The sequence below is a fragment of the Cervus elaphus genome, chromosome X (genome assembly GCF_910594005.1).
Source record: "Cervus elaphus chromosome X, mCerEla1.1, whole genome shotgun sequence".
Classification (NCBI taxonomy): domain Eukaryota; kingdom Metazoa; phylum Chordata; class Mammalia; order Artiodactyla; family Cervidae; genus Cervus; species Cervus elaphus.
Genome location: NC_057848.1, coordinates 115628870 through 115640457, shown reverse-complemented (window position 1 = coordinate 115640457; position 11588 = coordinate 115628870).

Sequence of the window (11588 nt, the reverse complement as noted above, 5' to 3'; positions counted from 1 at the left end):
CATTCTTTCTCCAAGAACCTGGATCATCTTCATTATCATTATTCTGAATTCTTTTTTCTGGGAGGTTGTCTATCCTCACTTCATTTAGTTGTTTTTTTCTGGAATTTTATCTTGTTCCTTTCTCTGGGACATACTCCTCTGCCTTTTCATTTGGTTAACTTTTGCGATTGCATTTTCTTTTTCTGGTTGTTGTTGCTTAGTCTCTAAGTCATGCCTGACTCTTTTGTGAACCCATGGACTGTAGCCTGCCAGGCTCCTCTGTCTGTGGGATTTCCCAGGAAAGAATATTGAAGTGAGTTGCCATTTCCTTCTCCAGGGGATTTTCCTGACTCGGAGATTGAACTCACATCTCTTGCATTGGCAGGCTGATTCTTTACCACTGAGCCAACAGGGAAGCACTCATTCTGGAGTCTCTGGAATTGAAGTTCTTGCTTCTTTTGTCTGCTCTCTGGTTGATGAGGCTAAGAGGCTTGTGCAAGCTTCCTAATGGAAGGACTGGTGGTGGGAAAAACTGAATCTTGCTCTGATGGTTAAAGCCGTGTTCAGTAAAACTTTAATCCAGTTTTCTGATAATGTGTGAGGCTGTGCTCCCTTCCTGTTATTATTTTTGGCCTGAGGCAACCAAGCCCTGGAGTCTGCAGTTTCAGTGGTAGGGATAATGGTGAAGTTTAAGAAGACTCCTTCCAAGGAGCACCTCCCTGGACTGCTGCTGCCAGTGCTACCATGCCTGCAGTGAGCCACTGCTGACCCAGGCTTCTGCAGGAGACCCTCCAACAATTGCATGTATGTTTGTTTCATTCTCCTGTGGGATCATTGTGATACTCCTTTTCCCTGGGTCCTTTTTCACATAAGATTTTGTTTGTGCCCCCTAAGAATGGAGTCTTTCTTTCCCCGAGTCCTGTGAAAGTCCTACAATCAAACCCCACTGCCCTTCAAAGTTAGATTCACTTGGGATTCCTAGTCCCTTTGCCAGATTCCTAGTCTGGGAAGCCTGTTGTGAGGCTCAGAAACTTTACAACAGTGAGAGAACTTCTTTGGTATTATCATTCTCCAATTTGTGGGTCGTCCAGCTGTTGGGTACATTATCTTTGCAGCTTATCCTTTGACTTTAGTTATGGAGTACCTTTTTTTTTTTTTTTTGGTGGGTTTTAGCATTCTCCTGTCAATGGTTGTTCAATAGCTAGTTGATATTTTGGTGCTTTCACAGGAGGAGTTGAGTTCATGTTTTTTTTTTTGTTTTTTTTTTTTTTATTCTTCCATCTTGAACCAATATCTCTGGTATATTTTAAAATAATTTATTTTCCCCTTTATTGCTGATAACAGGAGGGGATTGTTTTTTTTTCTAGATTTACAGAATTATAATTGACATATAACATTGAAAATTGAGGATGCACATTGTAATGTTTTGATTGTTGTTATTTAGTCTCCAAGTCAAGTCTGACTCTTTGAGACACCATGGACTGCAGCATGCTAGGCCTCCCTGTCTCTCACCATCTCCTGGAGTCTGCCCAAGTTCACGTCCATTGAATTGGTGATGCTATCCAATCAACTTATCCCCGGTCATCTCCTTCTCCTCTTGCCCTCAATCTTTTCCAGCATCAGCATCTTTTCCAATGAGTTGGCTCTTCACATCAGGTGGCCAAAGTATTAGAGCTTCAGCATCAATCCTTCCAGTGAGTATTCAGGACTGATTTCCTTTAGGATTGACTGATTTGATCCCCTTGTTGTCCAAGGTGTTCTTAAGAATCTTCTCCAGAATCATAGTTTGAAAGCATCAATTCTTCGGTACTCTGTCTTCTTTATGGTCCAACTCTCACATCCATACATGACTACTGGATAGACCATAGCCTTGACTATGCGGACATTTTTCAGCAAAGTGATGTCTTTGCTTTTTAATACACTGTCTAAATTTGTCATAGCTTTCCTGCCAGTAAGAGATTGTCTTCTAATTTCATGGTTTCAGGCACCATCTACAGTGATTTTAGAGCCCAAGAGAAGGAAGTCCATCACTGCTTCCACCTTTTCCCCTTCTACTTGCCACAAAGTGATGGGATCAGATACCATGATCTTAATTTTTTTTTAATATTGAGTTTTAAGCCAGCTTCTTCACCCTCTTCTTTCACCCTCATCAAGAGGCTCTTTAGTTCCTTCCCTGACACATAACATTCCAAATTAAAGGGGTGGTGGGTGGTGGTTTAGTCACTAAGTTGTGTCCAACCCTTGCAACCCTGCCAGCCTCCTCCATCCATGGAACTCTCCAGGCAAGACTACTGTAGTGGGCTACCATTTCCTTCTCCAGAGTAAGGGTGCATATTGTGATGATTATATATATATATATATAGAGAGAGAGAGAGAGAGAAAGGTTAAGACATTCCTTATTGCAGATAATTACCATTTAACTGTTGGTATGATGAGACTAAAGATCCACTCTCATACAACTATAATTGTACAATATAGTATTATTAATTATAGTCACCACACTATATATTAGGTCCCTAGAACTTATTAATCTTATAACTAAATTTTCTACACTTTGATCAACATCTCCCTATTTTTCACATGCCTCAATTTCTGGTAATCACCATTTTACTCTGTTTCTATGAGTTTGATGTTTTTAGATATTACATGTATGTGAGATTACTATTTGTCCTCTTCTGTGTGATTTATTTCATTTGGCATAAGGCTACTGAAGTCCATCCATGTTGTCTCAACAATTGCAGAATTTGTGCAAGGATTTCCTTCTTTCTGTAGTTGAATAATATTCCAGGACTGTGTGTGTGTGTGTGTGTGTATTTTTTTACTTCTCCATTTATTTGTTAATTGACACAAGTCATTTCATGTCTTGGATATTGTGAATAATGCTGCAATAAACAAAGAAGTGCAGATAACTCTTTGAGATAGTGATTTCATCTTCTTCAGATTTACATCCAGAAGTGAGATTGTCAGATCATATGACAATTCTATTTTTAATTTTTTAAGAAATCTCTTCAATCCACATTCCAAACAACAGTGAATTCACAAATGTTCCTTTTTTTCCATATCTTTACTAGAACTTTTTATCTCTTGTCTTTTTGATAATAGTCTTTTTAACAGTTATGAGATAGTATATCATTTGTGATTTTGATTTGCATTCTTCTGATTAGTGATATTGAGCTCTTTTTCATGTACTTGTTGGCAATTTGTATGTCTTCTTTGGAAAAATGTCTGTTCAAGTCTACTGCCCTTTTAGAAAATCAAGCTGTTTGCTATTTTGCTATTAAATTGTATGAGTTGCTTATTAAGTTTGAATAGAAACAGCTTAAAAGATATAAGATTTGCAGTTTTTTTTTCTTTCATTCCATAGGTTGCCTTTTCATTTTGTTGACTGTGTCTTTTCTTGAACAGAAATTTAGTTTGATGTAGTCCCACTTGTTAATTTTTGCTTTTATGTTATGATTTTGGTATCATATCCAAGAAAGCGTTGCTAAAATGAATGTCAGGAACTTTCCTCCATTTTTTTCTTTTAGAAATTTTAAGGGTTTAAATCTATGGTAAGTCCTTAATCCAAGTCAATTTTTTTTGTGAATGATGTAAGATTGGGCCAATTTTCATTCTTTTGCAAGTAGATAGTCAGTTTTCCTAATGCCCTTTATTTAATGAAGAGATTATCCTTTTCCACTGAGTATTTTTGGCTCTGTTGTCAAATCTTAGTTTACCATATATGTGTGGATTTATTCCTAGGATTTCAATTCTGTTTTGTTAGGAAATTTTTCTCCATTATTTACTGTGAGACCCTGGTTGACTAAATTTCACAAAATCATGTACCCCTGTTCCCAAGTCCTCCTGAAGTGTTTAACTCTAAAAGTTGTCCACACTGAGCTTTCAGCAAATTTTCAATAACAGTTCCAGTTTTCTTATGTTGGCAATGATTCCTGTCAGTTGTGCTTGTGAGCCTATGCTTTAGTAAGCCATGATTCTCTATATTTGTCTTTCTCTCCTATTGTGCTGGCGACAGTTTTCTCTGTGTCCTCCCCTCTTACAGATTCAAGAAGAGCTGATTTTTCAGTGTGTTCCGCTTTTTACTCATTAGGGCAGAATGGAGACTTTTAAGGTCCTTACATGCAAAAATAGATCTAATATATGCTCTAATATTCCTACAGTAAATGTTGCTATTTTTCACCAACCAGTGCTCTGGAAACTGAATATAGAGCCCTAAATAAGGCAGATGCTTTCCTTCTCTACTTATATTCTAGTGGGAGGAAGCTGATAATAAAAAGCTGTTTTCATGCCTCCTGGCAAGAAAATAATAGTGGTCAGCCAGAGTCTCAAAGAGATGCTTGTAATACATCTGCCTCAGAACTCAGACTTAACAGAGTTCTTCTCATGCTTGAGGGAGCCAATATTTCTTCTGATCCTCAAATGGGTCTATGGAATTTCAGTTGGACTGAAAACTAAGGGCTGGTAGCCTGAGTCCTGTGATAGTCTTAAAAACTTCCTTGGATTCTAGGAGCTGGAGGAACCCATACTAAAGAAAAGGAACATAAGTACTTATAGAGGTTTCTCTTAAGGGCTTCAAGTCTTCCAGGATGAAAGTCCCACAGCAATATATTGCTATGGCTATCATTAATAAGTATTAAAACATTATGAATATTATTACAATATTATTAATTAATAATGAGCAGACACCTCAGGCCAGCTCTGGTGTTTTTCCACATGTTTGGGGTTCAATGTTAGTCCCTCTATTTTGCCCCAAGTCCTTTACTCTGAGGTTGAAGGGAGGGAAATTCATGCCTGTGTACTTTAAGGCAATTGCAGCCTGTATGTTGTTCAATTCATCTTCATTTAAATAATTTGAGATGGTCTCTTATAAGAATGTGCTTGAATCCAGGAAGGATTTGAATCTTTCAAATAAGTTTTCTGAGTTATTTTTTCCCTTTCCTTATAAATAGTAAATTATCTTCAATTGGGGCACATACTTGGGTTAGGTGAGGGAGAGTATGGAAATATACTATATTCTGAAGTTTCATTCTGAAGAAAAACATGATCTCTTCTTACAGCTATTATCTTCCAAGGTGTCTAATTGTTTTTCCTGTTTTTAAATATGATCTTATTTTTCAATGTAGCTGAATCTAGAATAAGTCCAATATGAAGCTTGCAGGTACACTTTCAGGGTATGATAATAAGATAGCAAGGAGATAGAAATCATTGGGTCAGTAGTGTATAAAAAATACCCCAATCCAGATGGTGGCAACAGCAAGAAAGGAAATTACTATCACTTCAGGCTCCAAGACTGATCAGTTTCCAAATTGATCTATACTCCTTTGCCACAATCTTAAGTGTTTACATTTATTTTTGGCTACTATAATGTACTATAGTGAAGCAATGGAACTGTGCTTTGGAACTAAGCACGTCTGGGTTCAAATCACAGCCTCATCTTCTGTGTCACACAGCTTGTGGCCTTAGGCAAGTTAATGAACACTCTGAACCCTGCTGTCATTGCCTTTACCATGGGTTGCTGTCAGCAGGTAATGGAGACATGACTTCAGTGGACTCAACTTCTTTTTGATATTCTTCAGCAATTTCATTTTTGTTTAAAGTTCAAACACCCTTTACATCAATTACCCAAGAAGTCACATCTCTTACCAGAGTTTCCTCCCCAGGTTATTTTCGGCATTTGCTTAGGAAAGAGCACATTTTATACAGGTATATTCTGGTATTTTTCTTCTGATTGCCTCAGCCAGCATTCACTCCAGACCACTACTCTACTCAAAGTTGGTCTTTTCTTGCTCTCTCTACTGCTTTCTCCAGTCTACTGATAGTCCTTGATGTGTTGCTTTCAAGTTCTACTTCCCAGCACACTCTCAAAGATGTGTTTAAACCTACTGAAGATTTTGTGTAGATTTCAAAGGTTCCAGAGACAACTTAGGAGGTGATAAAGGTCAGAGATCCTGAGATTCTTATTTTCTGAGGAGTCTTTATGACACAAAAGTACTTAAGCCTATGGCCTAAGCCTGTGGGCCCAAAGCTGATATAGGAGGAAAGAAAAGCTTCCTCTGTCTGTTAAAACAAATCTCCAGGAATGTGGCTATTTTTTTTCTGGTTCTAGATGAAAAGTACCTGGCATATATTTGTTGGCACTAGGGCAAGCACAAAGAATGAGAAGAAGGGAGACTTCTGGAGAGAAGTAATACATATTCCCTAACGCAGAATCTTGTAGGGGAGGAAAACATATTTGTAAGTGAAATATGCATTTGCAAGATTGCCTTTGCATTGAAAGCCTGAGTTACACTGTAGATAGAAAGGGTATCAAGTTCTTCCATTTGCCCTCTGGGGAAATAAGCCTGATTAGACTTTTGACTGGCAAGCTTGCTGATATCACCCACACTTTTTAAAGAATATTGGTCTGCAGGTGTCTTCTTGTGTCCGAAGATCTCTAATTTGCCAAGATCTTTTGCATATCTCCTCTAGATTATTATTGTGACTCAAGGAGAAGGATATTCCAATCTCAGGACCCCAAAGGTCCTGAACAACATTATAAGTACATAAGCTGTTTCTGAAAGACCTTTAACTTTAAGCTTTCCCACAATATTTCCTCCAAATGATGGCCTTTTCAAGGCCATCATGGTATGCCACTGCATCTGTCCTGGCAGAACCATTAGGCCAAGCAGGAAAGATATCTTCTGAACAGAGCATTTATGTTCTTCTTGTACCACAAACCTAAAGAACTAAAACCACATCCATTTATTAGCTCACTATTCTCCAGCTAAGAAGTATGGTAACTCAACAGCATGGTTCTCTGCTCAGAGTATCATCAAACTAGAAGTGGCAGCTGGGCTGAGGCTCTAGGGAAAGATTCCTTTCAAAGCTTATTCTCATATTTAGAAGAATTCAGTTTCTTATCATCATAAGACTGTTGAAGGACTATTTCATTTCCTGCTATTAACCAGGGGCCAGTCTCTGCTTCATCCATTTTATGCCAACAAGAGCACATCAAATAAATCTTGGCTTTAAAATTTTGCTTTCTCTTCTACCACTAGCTGAAGAAAATTCTGCTTTCAAAGATTCATATCATGTCTGCCTGGATAATCTCCTTATCTTAATGTAAACTAATTTAGGACAGCAACTAACAATAAAATTCCTTCTCAGTATGACCTAAGTTAGTGTTTTATTGAATAACTGTACACCAAAAGGATATGAAATAGCTCAACTGGAATTCTATTACCTCTACTAGCTTTGTTCATAGTAACACTTCCTAAGGTCCACTTGACTCCACACTTCAGGATATCTGGCTCTAGGTGAGTGATTGCACCTTTGTGGTTATTTGGGTCATTAGGACCTTTTCTTGAACAGCTCTTCTGTGTATTCTTGCCAACTCTTCTTAATATCTTCTGCTTCTGTTAAGTCCTTACGATTTCTGTCCTTTATAGTGTCCATCTTTGCATGAAATTTTCCCTTGGTATCTCCAATTTTCTTGAAGAAATCTCTAGTCTTTCCCATACTACTGTTTTTCTTTGCATTTTCACTTAGGAAGGCTTTCTTATCTCTCTTTGCTTTTCTTTTGAATTCTGCATTCAGTTGGGCATATCTTTCCATTTTACCATTGCTTTTCACTTCTCTTCTTTTCTCACCTATTTGTAAGGTCTCCAGACAACAACCTTGCTTTCTTGAATTTCTTTTTTTGGGAGGGGGGATGCACAGCCTCTTATACAATGTTACAAACCTCTCTCCACAGTTTTTCAGGCACTCTCTCTACCATATCTAATCCCTTGAATCTATTTATCATCTATATAAACATAAAGGATTTGATTTAGGTCATATCTGTACAGATGTGAGGGGTGAACCATAAAGAAAGCTGAGCATTGAAGAATTGATGCTTTTGAACTGTGGTGTTGGAGAAGACTCTTGAGAGTCCATTGGACAACAAGGAGATCCAACCAGTCCATCCTAAAAGAAAATCCTCCTGAACATTCATTGGAAGGACTGATGTTGAGGCTGAAGCTCCAATACTTTGGCTACCTGATGCGAAGAACTGACTCATTGGAAAAGATCCTGATGCTGGGAAAGAGTGGAAGTGGGTGGAGAAGGGGAAGACAGAGCATAAGATGGTTGGATAGCATCACTGACTCAATGGACATGAGTTTGAGCAAGCTCCAGGAGTTGGTGATGGACAGGGAAGCTTGGCATGCTGCAGTCCATGGGGTCACAAATAGTCAGACATGACTGAGTGACTGCACTGAACTGAACTGAATGGCCTAGTGGTTTTCCCTACTTTCTTCAATTTAAGGGTGAATTTTTCAATAAGGAGCTAATGATCTGAACCACAGTCAGCTCCAACTCTTGTTTTTGCTGACTGTATAGAGCTTCTCCATCTTCATCTGCAAAGAATAAATTCAATCTGATTTCAGTATTGACCATCTGGTGATGTCCATATGTACAGTAATCTCTTCTATTGTTGGAAGAGGGTCTTTGCTATGATCTCTTGCTGTGTTCTCTTGACAAAGCTCTGTTAATCTTTACCCTGCTTCATTTTGTACTCCAAAGCCAAACTTGCCTGTTACTCCAGCTATCTCTAGGCTTCCTATTTTGCATTCCAATCCTCTATGATGGAAAGGATATCTTTCTTTGGTGTTAGTTCTTTCTTTGGTGTTGTTTGGTGTTTGTTCTAGAAGATCTTCATAAAACTTCAGCTTCTTAAGTATTAGTGGTTGGGGCATAGACTTGGATTACTGTGGTGTTTAATGAGCTGAGATCATTCTGTCATTTTTGAGGTTGCACCTAAGTACTACATTTTGGACTCTTTTGTTGACAGGTTTTATTTTCTTGGGCTCCAAAATCACTGTGAACGGTGACTTTAAATGAAATTAAAAGATGATTTCTCCTTCGAAGAAAAACTATGACAAACCTAGACAGTGTACTAAGAAGCAGAGACATCCCTTTTCCAACAAAGGTCTGCATAGTCAAAGCTATGTTTTTGTGTTTTTTTCCAAAAGTCATGTACAGATGTGAAAGTTGAACAATAAAGAAGGCTGGGCGCTGAAGAATTGATGCTTTCAAACTGTGGTGCTGGTAAAGACTCTTGAGAGCCCCTCAGATGGCAAGGAAATCAAACCAGTCAATCCTAAACAAAATCAGTCCTGAATATTCATTGGAAGGACTGATGCTGAGGCTGAAGCTCCTGTATTTTGGTTGCCTGATGTGAAGAGCTGGCTCATTGGAAAAGACCTTGATGCTGCGAAAGATTGAGAGCAGGAGGAGAAGGGGACAACAGAAGATAAGATGATTGGATAGCATCACCAACTCAATGGACATGAATTTGGCCAAACTCTGGGAGATATTGAAGGACAGGGAAGTCTGGCATGCTACAGTCCATGGAATCACAAAAAGTCGGACACTGTTTAGCAACTGAACAGCACCACCACCAAAAGACAGTGATCTTTGTAGGCCATTTTAGAATTTTCTTTACCACAAAAATCAATTTTATTAGACATTTCATAGGGACTATCACATTGAACAACATACCAAAAAATCATGACTTTCAAGTATTTTGTATTCTAGTACAATGGGATAGACAGTATGCAAGTGATTAAGAAATATGTAGTATCCCAGATGGTGATAAATAGTATAGAAAAAATAATGCAGAAGAGAAGAATTGGGAATGCCTGGCAAAAATATCATTTCGATTATAAATAAGATGATCAAGAAAGTTCTCATTTAAAATTATGACATTTAAGCAAAGATCTTAAGGAACTGAAGAGTAAATCCTGAAAATTTCTAGGGGAAGGACATTCCAGGCTGAGAGAACAGCAAGTCCAAAGGCTGTTTGCAGGAAGACAAAATTCTTATTCTGTCCTCAGCCCTGGCTCCTGTCTCCCTCCTAGCTTCATCTCAGTCTGATAACTCCTCATTTTCTGAGCTTCAGTATAATTCCTCTCTTTCTTTTAATACTTTTCTCCAGGTTCTTACTTGACTGGCTCTTCTTTCAGACATTGGCTCATGGGATTACTTGGGGGTCCAGTGGTTAGAACTCTGTGCTTCCACTATAGGAGGCACAAGTTCGATCCCTGGTCAGGGAACTGATATCCTGCAATCATTCAGCACATCAAAACAAACAAGCAAGCAAACAAACATAAAACAAGAAAAATGCAGATATTGGCTCATGTCATTTCCCTGTTCCATCATCTTGCTTTGTTTTTTAAACATTTGGACACATATATTTAATATAGATTATTTCATATTGTGAAGGCTTAGGTTTACTTACTGCATAAGATAAGCACAATTACAAAGAAGAAACCATTTTTTTCCCCAAATATGCCCAGATCTATATAAATGACTATATCTATTTTTTGTATTTGATAAATTTTGATTTGAGTACTTTTCAAAAAACAAACAAACAAAAAACTTTAGTTATGATTGGTATACAAAACGTTGTTAATTTTTAACATATACAACTTGGTGAATTTGATAAGTATGTATCAGCTAAATCACCACCACAATCTATGCTATGAATATACTCATCACCTCCAAGTTTTTCCCTGTCTTTTTTCATTTATTACAATTGTTTTGTGATTAGAGCAGAACATAAAATCTACCCTCTTAGCATTTTTTTGTGTGTGAGAATGCCTTCTCTACTGGATGGTAAATTTCATTTGTATATGGGCCATATCTGCTTTGTGTTCCATTATGTTCCCTGTATCTAGCAGAGTGCCTGTCACATAAGTTGTGCTCCACAGGATAAAGTAAACAAAACACATTGCAGGGATACGTTGGTTATGTAGTTTAATCTGCAACTGATATCAGCAAATCCTGATTTGAAATGCTTATGATCATCCAGAAAATCCATGACTTCATTATTGAATTTGTATGTAAACACCACACTTTCATCTATAAGAATATATTAAATCAATGGCTTCCTTGGTGTCTCAGACAGTAAAGAAATTACCTGCAATGCAAGAGACCTGTATCATTCATTTTTTATACAGTTATTTTTTTGTAAACTTTGAATAAAAACATCTATTGTACAAAAATGTTTAAACACACTGATTTTACCCAACCACTTAATTATACAAAATGGGAAACAGACCACAGAGGGAAAGAAAAGATTTGTTCAGAGTTATATGGTGAGTTAGTAGCAGTATTAACCTCCTGAATCATGTCCTCTAATTCCTTGTCTTGTTATCTCCCTTCTCTATCTTCTGAGTACATTCAGGTGAAATGTGACATAGTGGGAGACATGAAGGATAGGGTTTAAGATGATAGCTGAGCTTCTCTGAGCATCTTGACTCAGAAGGAGGCAGTGGGAAATATGGCTGAAATAAAAATGGAGTCTGTAAATCCAGACTGGAACCCAGAGCAAAATGTTCAAAGACTCCAGAAATGAATTGCAAAACTGCACCCTAGTCCCAAGAGGTGTGTATTTTTCTATGACATGATTTGTTTACTTAACCATATATTTTAAAGTTCTTTTCAGGTGAGTATGTACATACAGCTGCTTTGTTATTTTTAAAAACTCTATAATAATCTCCAGAATTGCTGTTTTTTTATTCTTTATACCTTCCCTCTGGTGAACTTTCAGGGCTTATTCTATTGTACAGAGCTACTCTTTTGGCCTT